We start from the raw sequence: 19,327 nt of genomic DNA, 5'->3' as shown, positions 1-19,327 counted from the left end.
ATTGCAAAAAGGAGTGCCTCCATCACTGATTATTGCCCTTGGAGTGCCAAATCGGGTGAATATATTCTTTCTCAAAAAACCAATGATTCTATTTGCATCATTTGTAGGGAGCAACACAACCTCTACCCATTTTGACACATAGTCCACAGCTACAAGTATGTATTTGTTGCCATATTAGCTGACAAAAGGCCCTATGAAATCACTTTCCCACACATCAAACACTTCCACCTCCTGAATTGGGTTCATGAGCATCTCATGTCGGCGGGAAATATTCCCGGTCCGTTGGCATTCATCACAACCCTTCACCTAGAAGTGTGCATCTTTGAACAATGTCGGCCAGTAGAAGCCCGACTCCAACACTTTTGCAGTTGGCATTGCTCCCCCGAAATGGCCACCATATGGGGATGCGTGACAAGCCTGCAAAATAGAAGATTGGTCTATCTCGGGAATACATTCTGGATCATGTTATCAACACAAATCCTGAATAGATAAGGCTCATCCCAAAAGTACATACGATAATTACGGAAGAACTTTTTCTTTTGTACAGAGGATAGGTCGTGGGGAATAATACCGCTTGCCAGGTAGTTTGCAATATCTGCATACTATGGCGCTACCTCAAGGCTTGTGGCCAACCGTTGTTCATCCGGGAAAGTTTTAACGATCTCGTCTACCTCAACCTTCTTCTCTGCTCCTTCCAACCTGGACAAGTGATCCGCCACTTGGTTCTCCGTTCCCTTTCTGTCATGGATTTCCAGGTCAAATTTATGTAGTAGCAGCACCCATCAAATCAGGCACGACTTTGAATCCTTCTTCTCAATTAGGTACCTGAGGGAAGCATGGTCAGTATAAACAATTACCTTCGAGCCTATCAGGTATGACCTGAATTTGTCAAATGCGAACATCACTGCTAGCATCTCCTTCTCGGTCATTGTGTAGTTTAGTTGGGCACCACTCAGGGTTCTACTTGCATAGTATATTGAGTGTATGACCTTCTCCTTTCGCTGCCCCGGTACTGCTCCTATAGCATAATCGCTTGCATCGCACATCAGCTCAAATGGTTGTTCCCAGTAGGGTGCAACTATGATAGGTGCAGACACCAGCCTCTTCTTCAATTCCTCAAAAGTTACCCTGCAGTCATCAGAAAACACAAAGGGGTGATCTTTTTCAAGCAATTTACACAAAGGGTTAGCAATCTTGGAAAAATCTTTTATAAACCGCCTGTAGAAATCGGCATGGCCAAGGAAACTTCTTATTGCCTTGATGGAAGTGAGTGGTGGCAAATTTTCTATTACCTCAACCTTTGCACGATCCACCTCAATGCCCTTACTTGACACTAGGTGCACCAAGACTATACCTTCCTGTACCATGAAATGGCTCTTTTCCCAGTTTAGAACCAAATTAGTCTCTATACATCTCTTCAACACTCTTTTCAGATTCCTAAGGCAGTCATCGAACGAGTTTATCACCACTGAGAAATCATCCATAAAGACTTCCATTATGTCCTTTACCATATCTGCGAAGATGGCCATCATGTACCTTGGAATGTGGCGGGTGCATTGCATAGATCAAATGACATTCTCAGGAAAGCGTAGATTCCATATGGACAGGTGAATGATGTTTTCTCTCTATCCTCCGGGGCAATAGAGATCTGATTATACCCCAAGTATCCATCCAAAAAGCAGAAGTGGGACCTCCCTGCCAATCTATCTACCATCTGATCAATAAACAACAGGGGAAAATGGTCTTTTCGGGTGGTCTTGTTCAATCTTCTATAGTCCATACAAATTCGCCATCTCGTGACTGTTCTTGTTGAGATCAACTCATTGTTCTTGTTTTGCACCACAGTCATTCCACCTTTCTTTGGCACGCACTGAACTAGGCTAATCCAGTTATTGTCGGAGATGGGGAAAATGATTTCTGCATCTAACCACTTGATCACTTCCTTCTTCATGACTTCTTTCATGTTGGGGTTCAGCTTTCTTTGATGTTCTCTAGAAGGTTTGTGCCCATCTTTCAGTAAAATCTTATGCATACAGAAGGTCGGGCTGATACCCTTAATATCTGCAATGGTCCAACCAATTGCAGTCTTGCACTCCATTAACACCTGCAAAAGTTGTTTTGCCTGCACATCTAACAAACCAGATGAGATAATAATGGGTAAAGTTGAGTTAGGTCCCAAGGAAGCATACATGAGGTGAGATGGTAGCGGTTTTAGTTCCAACTGTTGTGGCTCTTCGATCAATGGCTTAGCTGGAGGGGTCTTTCTTTCTTCTAAGTGTAAAGACTCGAATTTGAGCTCTCTTTTCCAGTACCCTTGGCCTTTAAGAGCCAACACCCACTCTGCCAAGTCCTCACCATTTACCTATTCTAAGTTCATGAGGCATGCCGTAAGAGGGTCGTTTGTATTAAGTGCCTCATCACCTTCCTCCATGATCACATCCACAGCTTCTATCAAATTGCAATTTGCAAACTCACTGGGTCACCGCATGGACTTTTGCACATTAAATGTTATTTCTTTATTATTCAGCCTCATCTTTAAATCCTCACTTTCACAATCAATCAAAGCTCTTCCTGTGGTCAAGAATGGCCTTCCCAAAATTATGGGAATCTCCTCATCAACCTGGCAGTCCAGAATGACAAAATCTGCCGGAAACACAAACTTTCCAACTTGCATAAGTACATCGTCAAGTATACCTAATGGACTTTTCACCATTCGATCAGCTAGTTGTAGTAACATGGATGTGGGCCTTGCTCTTCCAATGCCTAACTTTTTATAGATAGCCAATAGCATCAGATTTATGCTCGCCCCCAAATCACACAATGCTTTGGCGAATGCATAGCTACCTATGGTGCATGGAATTGTGAAGCTTCCAGGGTCAGATAGCTTCTCAGCTATAGGTCTTGTCACAATAGCACTACAGGTTTGAGTCAATGTCACAGTTTCCAAGTCTTGAAAGTCAAACTTGCGTGACATCAAGTCCTTCATCATTTTTGCATACCCGGGCATCTCCCTCAAAGCATCAATTAGAGGAATGTTTACATGAATTTGCTTCAAAGTTTCCATGAATTTTTTGTATTGTTCATCCTTCTGATATTTAGCCAACCTCTGCGCGAAGGGTGCTGGAGGTCGCTTACTTCCTGTGACTTGAGTTAGATCCTGCTCCGGCACTTTTTCCGATGCCTTCTCTTGCACTTTCTCAGTCTCCTTTGCAACCTCTTTTTCTTTGCTTGTTTCCTCTTGTGCATGTTGTACCGTTACCTTTGTTAACCCCGTTGAATCATCTACCTCAATTGGTACTGGCACAAGTATCTCAGTTGGTCGGCTTTCGCGAGCAATTTCTTGCTTTTGATCAAAATCTCTACCATTTCATAGACTCACCGCCATAAGCTGCTTCGGGCCCTACTCTTTTAGATTGACATGTGTGTCCATAGGTAACGTCTCTTAGGGACGATTATTCATATCCATAGATATCTGCCTTAATTGAATCTCAATGCCTTTTATCGCTGAGTCATGTGCTTCAACCTTCTCTTGCATTTTTTCATTAGACCCAATCAGTTGTTGCAACATCCTTTTAATTTCAGATAACTAATCATCTTGTCTCACTATCTGTTGTTGTTGATGCTGCTGATAAGCTAGCTGTTGATTTTGCTGATTGTATCCTTATTGCCTTTGGTAAGGCACGACTTGACCCTGTGGTCGCATAACTCCAGGATTAGTGCTATTATTGTACTGCTGTTGTGCTAGCCTATATTGTTGATTCTGTTGTCCCCAAGTCTAACCACCTTGTCTCTGGCCTCCATAGTTGCCCACATAGTTCATATTCTCCTGATAGTTATGGTTGTCACTTTCACCACTCCACGAGCACACATATGGTTGGTTAATGCATGGTGTACATAAGCCCCCATTAGTCGTGTCAACTATGTGTACCTGCTTCTGGCCTGATTCATCAATCTTCTTAGTGAGGATACTCATTTGCGTCATCATCGTAGCCATATTCTGGGCTATGGAGTTATTTGGGTCCAAAGCTACTGAGTGAACTACAGGGGTGATTGTAGTGTCTCTTGTCATCCATCCTGAGTTTTGAGCCATTTTATCTAGCAGGACCTTACACTCTCTGAAAGTTTTGCTAAAAAAAATGCTCCACCTGCTGAAGTATTAATGTTGGCCTTCAAGCTATCTGCCAATCCAATGTAAAACCTTTGTCCCAACATCTGATTTGGAATTCCATGATGTGGACACTTAACTAGCATCCCTTTGAACCTCTCCCACATTTCTTATAGTGTTTCAGCTGGTTTCTGCCTAAAGCTCAATATCTCATCAACTTGCTTGGTAGTTTTATTGGGTGGGTAGAACTTGTTCAAAAACTGCTTGACTATTTCCTCCCAAGTGGTGATGGAGTTTATGAGGAGCGAATTGAGCTAAGTTTGAGCTTCTCCAGTCACTGAGAATGGAAACAGTAATAGTCTAATTACTTCCAGTGTCATATTCGGTTGCCTTTGAGTGATACAAATTGACAAAACATTTTTCAGATGATGCTGTGGATCTTCAATGTAAGACCCGGAGAACAGTCCCTTGTTCTGCAACAGATATTGCATGTTGTTTGTGATTTGAAATGACTCTGCTTGTATCTAAGGGACTGAAATTTCGGTTGCTAGATTTTCAGTGGTGGGTTATGCCCAATCATACAAGGCCGCTTCTGGCATAAGAGGTGCCACACCTTGATTTTTGGGTCATTCCCATTATTTCTGTTGTTTGGGTTGTCTATTAGAAATTATGTAACGACCCGGCAGGTCGTTTTGAGAGTTAGAGCCCCGAGCCCCTATTAACTGTTTTCCCTATATCTATTTCTGCTATTGTGACTTGCCGGGATGATTGGTTTTGAGTTTCGGAGTGTTTTGGGACACTTAGTCCCTAAATGAGAGCTTAAGCCTTAGGATTTGGACCGTAGTCGGAACTGTATGAAGACGACTCCGGAATGAAATTCCGTCGGTTCCGTTAGCTCTGTTAGGTGAATTTGGGTTTAGGGGCGTGTCCAGATTGTGTTTTGGAGCTCTATAACTGATTTAGGCTTGAAATGGCGAATGTCGAATTTTTGGAGTTTTGGGCCGGTAGTGGAATTTTTGATATCGGGGTTATTTTCCAATTCCGGAAGTTGGAGTAGGTCCGTAATGTTGATTATGACTTGTGCAAAATTTGAGGTCAATCAGACGTGATTTGATAGGTTTCGGCATCAGTTGTAGAATTTTGAAGTTTTAAGTTCTTTAAGTTTGAATTGGAGGGTGATTCGTGATTTTAGAATTGTTTGATGTGATTTGAGAGCTCGACTAAGTTCGTATGGTATTTTAGGAGTGGTTGGTATGTTTGGTCGAGGTCCCGGGGGGCCTCGGGTGAGTTTCGGATGCTTAACGGATCACTTTTGGACTTTGGAAGATTGCAGATTTCTGGTGTTCTATTGCAGGCATTTTCTTCATCGCGTTCGCGAAGGAGTCCTCGCGTTCGCGTAAGGTATCTGGGAAGGGCATCTGAATTACTCTTCGCATCCGTGATGTCGCAATCGCATTCGCGAAGGTGTGGAACCTCGAAGCTACGCGTTCGAGACATGGTCCTCGCGTTCGCGAAGAAGAACTGGAGGCAGGCGAGATTTCGTGCTTCGCGTTCGCAATGGAGATCCCGCGTTCGCAAAGGGTCAAGCTGAGTGGTCTTCGCATTCGCGACATATGCATCGCGTTCGCGATGGAGGAATTTTGGGCCGAAGAAAATTGTACTTTGCGAACGAGAGGGTGTGGCCGCGTTCGCGAAGAAGGACGCGTCTGGGCAGTATTAAAGTTTCCAAAAACGGGGGTTGTGCCATTTTTATCAAAAACTTGAGTTGGGAGCTCGGATTTTGGACGAGGGATTGAGGGATTGAGGGATTTTCAGAGTTATCGATTGGGTAACGATTCTTAACTCCTTTATGGTTATATTCCACTAATCTATGCTTGAATGCATCGTTTAATTTCGGATTTGGGGTGAAAATTGAGAAACGTTCTTGGCCGAATTTTGGGGTTTTGATCGAGATTTTGGTATTGGATTTGAGCAATTTTGGTACGAGTAAACTCGTGAGTGAATGGGTGTTCGTATTTTGTGACTTTTACCCGATTCCAAGACGTGGGCCCCACAGGCGATTTTTGAGTTAGTTTCGGAATTTTTGTTAAAATGTTGATTTCATTAATTAGATGAGTCTATTATGGTTGTATTTATGATATGTAATTGTTTTGGCTAGATTTGGTCCATTCAGAGCCGGATATTCGTGGGAAAGGCATGGTGACTGATTGATTGAGCTTGGTTCGAGGTAAGTGGCTTGTCTAACCTTGTGTTGGGGACTTTCCCCTTAGGATATTTCGATATTATTTGGTGTGTGGGCACCGTGTACGTGAGGTGACGAGTATGTACACGGGATGTTATTGCAAAAATCCCATTTATCCTTTTAAAATCATAAATCGTTTCTCTTATTGAATTTGCACTAATATGTTTAATTGTTTAGTTTAGACTAGAAAAGCATGGTTACGTGTTTTAACTGCCTAATTGACATTCTGTGCGCCATGCTTAGTTAAATCCCTATTTTCCTTATCTGTGATTAGTGTAAACTGTATGATTCGAGGCCATACCTGTCATTTTATCTTGCATTGCATATTTACTTTGGGACTACGAACGTATTCCGGGAGATCCCCCAGCACTGCATAATTACTTTGGGACTACAGACGTATTTCGGGAGATCCCCCAGCACTACATATTTACTTTGGGACTACGGACATATTCCGGGAGATCCCCCTGTACTGCATATTCATTCGGAACTACGGGAGATTCCCCATTGTGTTTACTTCGTTCTGAGCCGAGGGCTCCTTTAACTGTTAAATTTTTGAGAATTTCTTTAACTGTGTTACCGTAAATTTTACTTATATATTTTACTGTTTAATTTATTATATTTACTCCGGTAGGGCGTTTACCTAACCTCGTCACTACTTGATTGAGGTTAGTCTTGGCACTTACTGGGTACCATTGTGGTGTACTCATGCTACTCTCTGCACATGTTTTCGTGTGCAGATCTAGGTGCACCTTATCAGCCGTACTATCAGTGAGCCGGGACAACTTTGGAGACTTCAAGGTATATCTGCCGCGTTCGCAGACCTCGGAGTCCCCTTCTACTCTTTCTCATGTCCATTATTTTATGTATCTTCCTTGTTAGATTCTAATGTATAGAGACACTAGACTTTTCCTTCTGTAGTTTGTGATTCACGATGTTCCGGGTTTTGGGGATTGTTGTATATTTTTGAATAGTTGGTTAAATTTATATATATTTTTTCATTATTCCGCAAAGTGTTAGGCTTACCTAGTTGTAGAGACTAGGTGTCATCACGACGTCATACGGTGGGGAAATTGGGTCGTGACAAGTTGATATCAGAGCTCTAGGTTCGTAGGTGTCGTGAGTCACAAACCGGTTTATTAGAGTCTCGCGGATCGGTATAGAGACATCTGTACTTATCTTCGTGAGGCTATGGAACTGTTAGGAAAATTTCACTACTTTGATTCCTTGTCGTGCGAAAAATTATTGACTTCAAAGATTCTAAACTTTTGTATTCTATTCTCTCACAGATGGTGAGGACACGTACAAGCGGATCTGATAACCAGGCACCCGTGCCCCCTGCTAGAGCTGTGAGAGGCCGGGGCCGGGGTAAAGGCCGAGAACGTCCACATGGTGCAGCCAAAGAACCCGCACGAGCCGCTACAGAAGAGCCCCAGTAGGTCAAGCTAGATTGATTCCACTTGCTCCTGCCACATCTCAGGATGGGGGAGGAGCACACACTCCCGTCGCCGGTACTCCAGAGCAGCGGGTTCAGGTCGACCAGGTTCCAGAGGTTATACCAATGCAGTCGGTAGCTCCAGCTCAGCCCGAGGTTAGGGCAGCAGCTTCTGAGGCAGAGCATCTCAGACTTGAGAGGTGCAAGAAGTACCACCCACTTACTTTCAGTGTACTAGCTTCAGATGATGCTCTGGGTTTTCTTGAGGAGAGTCATCGTATTCTCCGTACTATGGGCATTGTGGAGACAAATGGGGTTTCTTTCACCGCTTTCCAGCTGAGGGGAGCGGCAAATCAGTGGTGGCGTGCCTATGAGCTGATTAGTCCGGACGAGGCAGCCTCACTCACTTGGACTTAGTTCTCAGAGATGTTCTTGCGTGAGTATGTTCCTCAGAGCCTCAGGGATGCTTAGCGTGCAGAGTTTGAGCAGTTGCGCCAGGGTACTATGATTGTGTCGGAATATGCAGTCTGTTTCAGTGAGTTAGCTGGCCATGCATCGGCTCTGGTTGCTACAGTTAGAGAAAGGGTTCGTCGCTTCATTGAGGGACTCCACCCCAGTATTCGGACCAGTATGTCCAGGGAGTTGGAGATGAACATCACTTATCAGCAGGCAGTGAGCATTGCTAGGAGAGTGGAGGGCATGTTTGCCCGGTACAGAGATGAGAGAGAGGCCAAGAGGTCTCGAGAGATTGGTCATTATTCAGGAGCTTGTGCGCCAGCAGCACGCTATGGTAGGGGCTTTGTGAGTCGCCCTGTTCATTCAGCTCTTCCAGTAGCCAGTGGTGTTCCAGCTCCTCCTAGACCTCAGGAGCCCTATTATGCACCGCCAGTAGCCAGTATGCCTCCTACTCGAGGTGCTATTACCGGCCAGTCCAGCAGGCCAGGTCCGAGTCAGTCTCAGCTGCCGCATTTTCCGAGAGGTTGTTTTGAGTGTGGTGATACTCGTCACCTGGTTAGAGATTGCCCCAGAGCCAGGAGGGGTGCACCTCCACAAACTTATCAGCCTCTACGTGCTCCACCAGTTCCTCCAGCCATTCTTCCACCACCAACTGCCACCCCACTTCCTCAGTTTGCTCGAGGTGGAGGTCGGGGAGGTCGAGGTCGCCCTAGAGGGGGAGGCCAGACTAGGTATTATGCCCTTCCAGCCCGTTTAGAGGCCGTTGCTTCAGATTCAGTCATCACAGGTATCGTCCCTGTCTGTCATAGGGATGCATCGGTATTATTTGACCCAGGCTCTACGTATTCATATGTGTCTTCTTATTTTGCTCCACATTTGGGGATATCTCGGGATTCTTTGAGTTCCCCTGTTTATGTATCTACTCCCGTGGGAGATTCTCTCGTTGTGAACCGCGTATATCGGTCGTGTTTGATTGCTCTTAGTGGTTTTGAGACCAGAGCTGATTTGTTATTACTCAGTATGGTAGATTTTGATGTTATCTTAGGCATGGATTGGTTGTCGCCCCATTATGCTTTTCTTGATTATCACGCTAAGACCGTGATACTGGCTATGCTAGGGTTGCCGAGATTAGAGTGGAGAGGTACCTTAGAGTATACTCCCCGCAGGGTCATTTCATTTCTTAAGGCCCAGCGAATGGTTGAGAAGGGGTGTGATGCGTATTTGGCCTATGTGAGAGATGTCAGTATTGATACCCTACAGTCGAGTCAGTTCCAGTAGTGAGGGACTTCCCTGATGTGTTTCCAGCTGATCTTCCAGGTATGCCGCCCGATAGAGATATTGATTTTGGCATTGATTTGTTGCCGGGCACTCAGCCCATTTCTATTCCTCCTTACCGTATGGCTCCTCCTGAGTTGAAGGAGTTAAAGGAGCAGTTGCAGGAGTTGCTTGATAAGGGTTTCATCAGGCCCAGTGTATCACCTTGGGGTGCTCTGGTCTTATTTGTGAAGAAGAAGGATGGCTCTATGCGTATGTGTATTGATTATCGGCAGTTGAACAAAGTTACAGTGAAGAACAGGTATCCTTTACCTCGCATCGATGATTTATTTGATCAGTTACAGGGTGCTAGGGTGTTTTCCAAGATTGACTTGCGTTCTGGCTATCATCAGTTGAAGATTCGGGAGCCGAAAATCCCGAAGACTGCTTTCACGACTAGATATGGTCACTATGAGTTTCTTGTCATGTCATTTGGGCTGACCAATGCCCCAGCAGCCTTTATGCATTTGATGCACAGTGTGTTCCGGCCTTATCTTGATTCCTTTGTCATTGCATTTATTGACGACATCTTGGTATATTCCCAGTCTCGAGAAGATCATGAGCATCACCTAAGGACTGCACTTCAGACCTTGAGAGAAAAGAAGTTGTATGCAAAAATTTTAAAGTGTGAGTTTTGGTTAGACTCAGTGGCATTCTTGGGTCATATAGTATCGAGTGAGGGGATCCAGGTAGATACGAATAAGATTGAAGCAGTGCAGAGATGGCCCAAGCCGTCCTCAGCTACAGAGATCCGAAGTTTTCTTGGTTTGGCAGGGTATTACCGTCGCTTTGTAGAGGGATTTTCATCTATTGCGGCATCTAAGACTAGATTGACCCAGAAGGGTGCTCCATTCAGGTGGACCAAGGAGTGTGAGGAGAGTTTTCATAAGCTCAAGACATCTTTGACTACAGCCCCAGTATTAGTATTGCCTACAGGTTCGGGTTCCTACACTATCTACTGTGATGCCTCGAGAATTGGCCTTGGAGCGGTATTGATGCAGGACAGTAGGGTGATTGCCTATGCGTCTAGACAGTTGAAGGTGAATGAGAAGAATTATCCAGTTCATGATCTCGAGTTAGCAGCTATTGTTCACGCCGTAAAGATCTAGCGTCACTATTTGTACGGTGTTCCCTGTTAGATTTACACTGATCACTGGAGTTTGCAACACTTGTTCAGGCAGAAGGACCTTAATTTGCGTTAGCGGAGGTGGTTGGATCTATTTAAAGACTATGATATCACTATATTATACCACCCGGGGAAGGCCAATGTAGTGGCCGACGCCTTGAGTCGTCGGGCAGAGAGTTTGGAGAGTTTGGCGTATCTTCCGGCAGCTGAGAAGCCCTTAGCTTTGGATGTTCAGGCCTTAGCTAGTCAGTTCATGAGATTGGATATTTCAGAACCTAGCTGGGTATTAGCTTGTGTGGTTGCTCGGTCTTCTCTTTATGACCGTATCAGGGAGCACCAGTATGATGATCTTCATCTTCTAGTTCTCCAGGACAGGGTTCGATGAGGTGATGCCAAAGATGTGACTATTGGTGATGATGGTGTGATGGGGATGCAAGGCCGGATCTATGTGCCCAATGTAGATGGACTTCGGGAGTTGATTCTCGAGGAGGCCCACAGCTCGCGGTACTCCATTCACCCTGGTGCCGCGAAGATGTACCAGGATTTGAGACAGCACTACTGGTGGAGGAGGATGAAGAAGGATATAGTTGGGTTTGTGGCCAAGTGTCTCAACTGTCAGCAGGTCAAATATGAGCACCAGAGGACGGGTGGATTACTTTAGAGGTTAGAGATCCCAGAGTGGAAGTGGGAGCGGATCACCATGGACTTTGTAGTTGGACTTCCACGGACTTTTAGAAAGTTTGATGCTATTTGGGTAATCGTGGATCGGCTGACCAAGTCAGCTCATTTTATTCCAGTGTTGACCACTTATTCTTCTGAGAGGTTGGCTGGGATTTATATCAGAGAGATTGTCCGCCTACATGGTATTCCAATATCCATCATTTCAGACAGAGGTACACAGTTGACATCACGGTTTTGGAGAGCCGTACAGCAGGAGTTGGGTACTAGGGTGGAGTTGAGCACAACCTTTCACCCTCAAACGGACGGGCAGTCCGAGTGCACGATTCAGATTCTTAAGGATATGCTTCGTGCCTGTGTGATGAAGTTCGGAGGGTCATGGGACCAATACTTGCCACTTGCAGAGTTCGCTTATAACAACAGTTACCAGTCCAACATTCAGATAGCACCATTGGGGCTTTGTATGGTAGGCAGTGCTGGTCCCCAGTGGGATGGTTTGAGCCGGGCGAGGCCCGATTGTTGGGTACAGATTTGGTCCAGGATGCCCTGGATAAGGTGAAGGTGATTTAGGAGAGACTTCGCACAACCCATTCTAGGCAGAAGAGTTATGTGGATCGGAAGGTTCGTGACTTGGCATTTATGGTTGGTGAGCGGGTCTTGCTTCGGGTATCGCCTATGAAGGGCGTCATGAGGTTCTAGAAAAAGGGCAAGCTGAGCCCGAGGTTCATTGGTCCTTTTGAGATATTGCGGCGAGTTGGGGAGGTTGCTTATGAGCTTGCCTTGCCTCCCAGTCTAGCAGGAGTTCACCCGGTATTCCACGTGTCTATGCTCCGGAAGTATCACGGTAATCTGACTAATGTATTGGATTTCAGCTCAGTCCAGTTGGACAAGGATCTGTCTTATATTGAGGAGCCAGTAGTCATTTTGGACAGGCAGGTCAGAAAGCTCAGGTCAAAGAATATTGCTTCATTATAGGTCTAGTGGAGAGGTCAGCCGGTCGGGGAGGCGACTTGGGAGACCGAGCAGGATATGCACAGCCAGTACCCTCATCTTTTAACAGTTTCAAGTATGTCTTTATACTCGTTCGAGGACGAACGATGATTTTAAGAGGGGGAGGATGTAACGACCTGGCCGATCGTTTTGAGATTTAAAGCCCTGAGCCCCTATTAACTGTTTTCCATCTATTTCTGCTATTGTGACTTACCTGGATGATTGGTTTTGAGTTTCGGAGTGTTTTGAGACACTTAGTCCCTAAATGAGAGCTTAAGCCTTAGGATTTGGACCGTAGTCGGAATTGTATGAAGACGACTCCAGAATAGAATTCCGTCGGTTCCGTTAGCTCTGTTAGGTGAATTTGGGTTTAGGGGCGTGTCCAGAATGTGTTTTGGAGCTTCGTAGCTCATTTAGACTTGAAATGGCGAAAGTCGAATTTTTGGAATTTTGGGACGGTAGTGGAATTTTTGATATCGGGGTCGTTTTCCGAATCCGGAAGTTGGAGTAGGTCCGTAATGTTTATTATGACTTGTGTGTAGAATTTGAGGCCAATCAGACGTGATTTGATAGGTTTCGGCATCAGTGTAGAATTTTGAAGTTTCAAGTTCTTTAAGTTTGAATTGGAGGGTGATTCGTAATTTTAGCATTGTTTGATGTGATTTGAGAGCTTGACTAAGTTCTTATGGTATTTTAGGATTGGTTGGTATGTTTGGTCGAGGTCCCGGGGGCCTCGGGTGAGTTTCGGATGCTTAACGGATCACTTTTGGACTTTGGAAGATTACAGATTTCTGGTGTTCAATTGCAGGCATTTTCTTCATCGCGTTCGCGAGGGAGTCCTCACATTCACGTAAGGTATCTGGGAAGGGCATCTGAATTACTCTTCACGTCCATGAGTTCGCTCTCGTGTTCGCAAAGGTGTGGAACCTCGAAGCTACGCGTTCGCGACATGGTCCTCACGTTCGCAAAGAAGAACTGGAGACAGGTGAGATTTCGTGCTTCGCGTTCGCGATGGAGATCTCGCGTTCGCGAAGGGTCAAGCTGAGTGGTCTTCGCGTTTGCGACATGTGCATCACATTCGCGATGGAGGATTTTTGGGCCGAAGAAAATTGTACTTTGCGAACGAGAGGGTGTGGCCACGTTCGCGAAGAAGGACGCGTCTGGGCAGTATTAAAGTTTCCAAAAACGGGGGTTGTGCCATTTTTATCAAAAACTTGAGTTGGGAGCTCGGATTTTGGACGAGGGATTGAGGGATTGAGGGATTTTCAGAGTTATCGATTGGGTAACGATTCTTAACTCCTTTATGGTTATATTCCACTAATCTATACTTGAATGCATCGTTTAATTTCGGATTTGGGGTGAAAATTGAGAAACGTTCTTGGCCGAATTTTGGGGTTTTGATCGAGATTTTGGTATTGGATTTGAGCAATTTTGGTACGAGTAAACTCGTGAGTGAATGGGTGTTCGTATTTTGTGACTTTTACCCGATTCCAAGACGTGGGCCCCACAGGCGATTTTTGAGTTAGTTTCGGAATTTTTGTTAAAATGTTGATTTCATTAATTAGATGAGTCTATTATGGTTGTATTTATGATATGTAATTGTTTTGGCTAGATTTGGTCCATTCAGAGCCGGATATTCGTGGGAAAGGCATGGTGACTGATTGATTGAGCTTGGTTCGAGGTAAGTGGCTTGTCTAACCTTGTGTTGGGGACTTTCCCCTTAGGATATTTCGATATTATTTGGTGTGTGGGCACCGTGTACGTGAGGTGACGAGTATGTACACGGGATGTTATTGCAAAAATCCCATTTATCCTTTTAAAATCATAAATCGTTTCTCTTATTGAATTTGCACTAATATGTTTAATTGTTTAGTTTAGACTAGAAAAGCATGGTTACGTGTTTTAACTGCCTAATTGACATTCTGTGCGCCATGCTTAGTTAAATCCCTATTTTCCTTATCTGTGATTAGTGTAAACTGTATGATTCGAGGCCATACCTGTCATTTTATCTTGCATTGCATATTTACTTTGGGACTACGAACGTATTCCGGGAGATCCCCCAGCACTGCATAATTACTTTGGGACTACAGACGTATTTCGGGAGATCCCCCAGCACTACATATTTACTTTGGGACTACGGACATATTCCGGGAGATCCCCCTGTACTGCATATTCATTCGGAACTACGGGAGATTCCCCATTGTGTTTACTTCGTTCTGAGCCGAGGGCTCCTTTAACTGTTAAATTTTCGAGAATTTCTTTAACTGTGTTACTGTAAATTTTACTTATATATTTTACTGTTTAATTTATTATATTTACTCCGGTAGGGCGTTTACCTAACCTCGTCACTACTTGATTGAGGTTAGTCTTGGCACTTACTGGGTACCATTGTGGTGTACTCATGCTACTCTCTGCACATGTTTTTCGTGTCCAGATCTAGGTGCACCTTATCAGCCGTACTATCAGTGAGCTGGGACAACTTTGGAGACTTCAAGGTATATCTGCCGCGTCCGCAGACCTCATAGTCCCCTTCTACTCTTTCTCATGTCCATTATTTTATGTATCTTCCTTGTTATATTATGATGTATAGATACACTAGACTTTTCCTTCTGTAGTTTGTGATTCACGATGTTCCGGGTTTTGGGGATTGTTGTATATTTTTGAATAGTTGGTTAAATTTATATTTTTGTTTCATTATTCCGCAAAGTGTTAGGCTTACCTAGTTGTAGAGACTAGGTGCCGCCACGACGTCACACGGAGGGGAAATTAGGTCGTGACACATGTCTAGTTCGATTTGTTTTGTTGAGTTCTGTTGTCGTTTGTCCTTCTTGTTTACACGATTTAATGCCTTGAAAGCTTTCTCAGGATCCGATAATACTTCAAACAATTCACCAGTTCTTGTGGAGTTTTTAGGCATGCACCTGTAATCCCCAAGACTACAAATGTTAGAATTTCAATAAACTGAATTTTAAATGAATAAAATTGACTAAACTAAGAATCCTAGCAATTCTTCTAGATGTAATTAATAAAACCATTAATTCCTCGGCAACGGCGCCAAAATTTGATCACGCCCAACTATGCCTTATAAAAAGGACTAAGCGGTCATTGCAAATATAATCTGGTTTACAAGTTCGGAGTCGAATCCCACAGGGAATTAACCTACTAATCACAACTGCTAGTTTCGCAAGAATTCAAGTAATCAACTTTCAGAAATATTGAATAATGAGTTGAGTGTTTACTAACTAAAAGCAAGGTAATTAAAAAGCTGTAATTTTATTACTAACAAAGCAAATGTTGTAGACAAGATTGGAAAGGTCTAGGGTTACGATTTCCCCTCTTATCGGAATCCTCCCTGCTACGTCTCCTATAAATTCGCCTAGATACTCTCTACCGATCGTGAGCACTTTAGGTGTTTTAATTCTCTTTCGAGCAAATAAAAAAATTTACTCGACGTATTCTTCTGAACTACGCTAGCTGACACTACTTTATCGCTCACTAAGACCGCACCAATGTTTTGTTATTCCTAATCCCACCTTTAAACCCTCTGTATTGATCCCTCATATACGTTAGGAGTGATATTGTTCAACAACTACCTAAATATATACCCTTTTCCAAGTAATACACACTAAATAGGCATAGTCAATTGCAGGCCCTTCAATTAACCATAATAATCATGTAGTGGAAAGAGTAGAGAAAATCCAAAGGCAAACTTATATTAAATACAACAAAAATTCATCCTCCAAGAGGTTCCATCAAACCCTAGAATAAAGATTTTAGCTACTCATAATTGTTTTCACAACTACAATATAAGAATTCATCACCAATAATATAAAAGGAAAGAAAAAAGATAAAAACTCGTTTCTGAATCTTCTGTCTTTCTCCTTGCTTGTTCTTGCCTTCAAAGATGTTGTGTAACACTTAAAAAAGTCATTCTTTGATGTATTTATATCACTTAGGGTTGCTAAGGGGCGGAACGTTTCAATCCCTTTTCGGATGGGAAAAGCTGGAATCCGCGTCTGCCTTCGCGCGCCGCGCGCATTGACGCGGATTCAGCTTTTGAAATTCTTCCATTTCGCAAAGCGATCTGTGCCTTGTCTTCACTTAGCTGTTTTGTGCCTTCACCTTTCTCCTTTTTCGCATCCATTTTCGTGCCACGCACTGATTGGGTCCTAACCTACACCACTATTGAGTAGCGAGGATGGTCGATGCAGTTTTACCCGACAAGGTCGGGATCGATTTCCAAAGGGAGTTAATTGATTTGGAATTAGGTTTATATCTTAGTCTATATACGTGTGTTGTTCCTAATTGCACTTCCAAATATGATGGTGTTGATTCTATTTCTATTGTATGCTAAGATTAAAGCTAAGTACAATATTTTTGATGTTGGTTTTCAAGTGTTTAAAAGGACGATGGTAGTGACTTTCGCCTAGGTGGACATCTAACAGGTAGTAAGAATCTAGGGCAAGCTTGATTAATTTGGGATTGTAATATAGCCATCACACCCAAGTACTCACTCTATATCTCTCGATAGTTTGAGTGATTTTGCCCAGTTTGGCTTTCTCAAGTCCAACTGGGTATTCATGCAAGTCATGTGATATTAGCTCAAGTCGGGTATTACTATCTCTAGGATTAACCCTTTAATTTGGGCTATCAATTTCTTGAGTTCATCCCAATTCCTTGTTAGCCTAGTTTTCCCAAACTTAATCCCTCTTTCTCAAGAAGAGACTAAATCATAAAGGCATGAATCAGTGTTTGCAACCACTAATTCTATAATTCTAGCAAGAACTAAGCTAAATATCACTAACCTATAAACATTTAAGCCCTAAAATTCAAGACCCATTAAATACCCACACTAGGGTTGAGTCACAACCCTAGCTATGAGTCTAGCTACTCATAATAATAGCAGAAATCAAAGATAAGGAGAAGATATAATCCATAATACAAAATTAAAAGATGAAAATCTAATGTTATAAAGTAAATCTTGTACAAAATTTCCCAAAAAGGAAAACCTAGACGTCTCACGTACTCAGTAAAAACATAACATAACCTAGAATTGACAAAAAGATCTATTTATACTAAGCTGAAATTTCCGAACAAAAATACCCCTGCGGAAGTTTCGCGGCTTCGTAATTCTGACCGCGACCGCACACTTGCTTTCGCGGCCGTGTAATTCTAAACGTGGCCCGCGTTTCTTCACATCTGGACCTGGGTTAAACCTTGTTTTGCGAATTGAAAAATTTCTACCGCGTCCGCGTGAGAGACTTACGCGGCCGCGTAACTTTGACATGGACCGCCCTTCTCATTTTTGCTTGAATTATGCACTCTCTGATCCTTAGCAACCGCGGTCCGCGAAATTCCCATCACGGTCGTGCTGGTACTTTCGCGGCCGCATCTTCTTATCACGGTCTGCGTTCATGTTTGTGCCTAAAAAAACTCTCTCTGATTCTTCATATCGCAGACCACGAAATAATGGCCGCGTCCACGTTGATACTTTTGCGGCCGCACTTTTTTGTCGCGGTCTGCGTTCCACACCTCTTGGTCCAGTTTTGGTTTTTGTTCAAGTTTTGACTCCTTTATGAGTTGATTATGGCTCCTTTGGCTCATTTTGAACAATCCTTGCAAGCAAGCATATTAAGTTAGTTTCTAGGAATACCTTCACGCATTTTAGGCCCAAAACACAAGTAAAAGAGAGCAATTAATAGGCTAAAATCCCTACTTATCAACTCCCCCAAACTTAAGCTTTTGCTTGTCCTTAAGGAAATAAAGTAATTCCCACCTCCACAAGAAAAAGAAAAGGATATTTCAGTTGGCCTAAGGTGCCTTTATCAAGCATCAATTGGAACTAACAATTACCCTCAACACAAATGAATTATCAACAACGTTGTGTTATGCCCTTTTTAGTTCCATAGTTCTAATGTGACACTAGAGCATCAAGAGTTGACTCAATTCATCAAGGAAGCTCGCTCTCTCACGTAGGTCATTGTGGATCCTAAACTCCTCCTCCTCTACTCTCCATGAGCAAATCTCGCTTTTTAGAATGTAACCCTCAAAACAAGGATTGTGAAGAAGTGCTCTCATCACTCTCTAAAGAATGCCACAAGTCCGGCTCTAAGTACCATAAGCTTGCCCCTTATGTAAATCACCACTAATGTAAGCTCACTCAACTTGAAATCATATAGGGCTTTAGCAGGGATGTAATGAATGCTTTTGGATCAAGGTAGGACATAACGAACTATGATGGTTTCATCTTTCCTTAAGCACTCCATTTTCTCATTTTGGCTCATACTTTCTTGACCCTTTGAGTCATTTTTCTTCTTCCTTAGGGGAACTAGAGAGACAAACCGTCACTCTTTCTTACTCATGACAATCATTTTTCTCCTTTTCTCATCATTCCTTGCCTTTCATCATTATGTTCTTTGAATCCTTTCAACCTTCTCTTTCTTTTTGACGTATTTCTTTTTGGCTTTTCTTCCTTTTCTTTGCCTTTCCTTTTCAACAATTCTTTTTCTTCTTTGAACCTTTTATCACTTTCAATTTACTCGTCTCTCCCCCAAACTTATGCTTTTGCCAATTTTTCATTATGAATGCTAAGGAAAGATTGGGTGCCAAGAGAGGGTCATTATAGGACGGATAAAGGCTTGTAATGTGGCTATTGAATGAAAAAGGCTTAGGCTCAAAGGAGTTGACTAGGGATTTCATAATGGTAGGCTATGGAAGCTTTCAAAGTTCAACTTGTACCAAGGAGAGCCTACAATCATTTCTCAAGTCGAGCTACACTTAGAATTTCGCCTAGACAAACATTCAGGGAAAGTTCTAGACGTTTTGGCACGGGACTTGGACTTGCAAATCAATACCTCAACTCTCAAGCCGCTGGATTGTTAAAGAGAATAGAGTCGAGAGCCCACAACAACCCTAGCTAAGATTTAAAATCACAAATGGCTCAAGGAAACCACTCGATGATTGTTTTAGCCAACGCAAGAGTCT

At 43.3% G+C, this 19,327-nt stretch overlaps 1 non-coding gene across 1 annotated transcript; it reads left to right on the top strand.

The window, feature by feature from the left end:
- The first annotated feature begins 4,222 nt into the window (after positions 1-4,222).
- Positions 4,223-4,329, top strand: LOC142175663 (small nucleolar RNA R71). The gene has a single exon (XR_012704756.1). It is a non-coding gene; the product is annotated as a small nucleolar RNA R71 (small nucleolar RNA).
- Positions 4,330-19,327: the final 14,998 nt, after the last annotated feature.

The sequence above is a fragment of the Nicotiana tabacum genome, chromosome 21 (assembly GCF_000715075.1).
Source record: "Nicotiana tabacum cultivar K326 chromosome 21, ASM71507v2, whole genome shotgun sequence".
Lineage (NCBI taxonomy): Eukaryota > Viridiplantae > Streptophyta > Magnoliopsida > Solanales > Solanaceae > Nicotiana > Nicotiana tabacum.
Note: the sequence above shows the minus strand (reverse complement) of the source record. Positions and strands in the feature narration are given on the sequence as shown.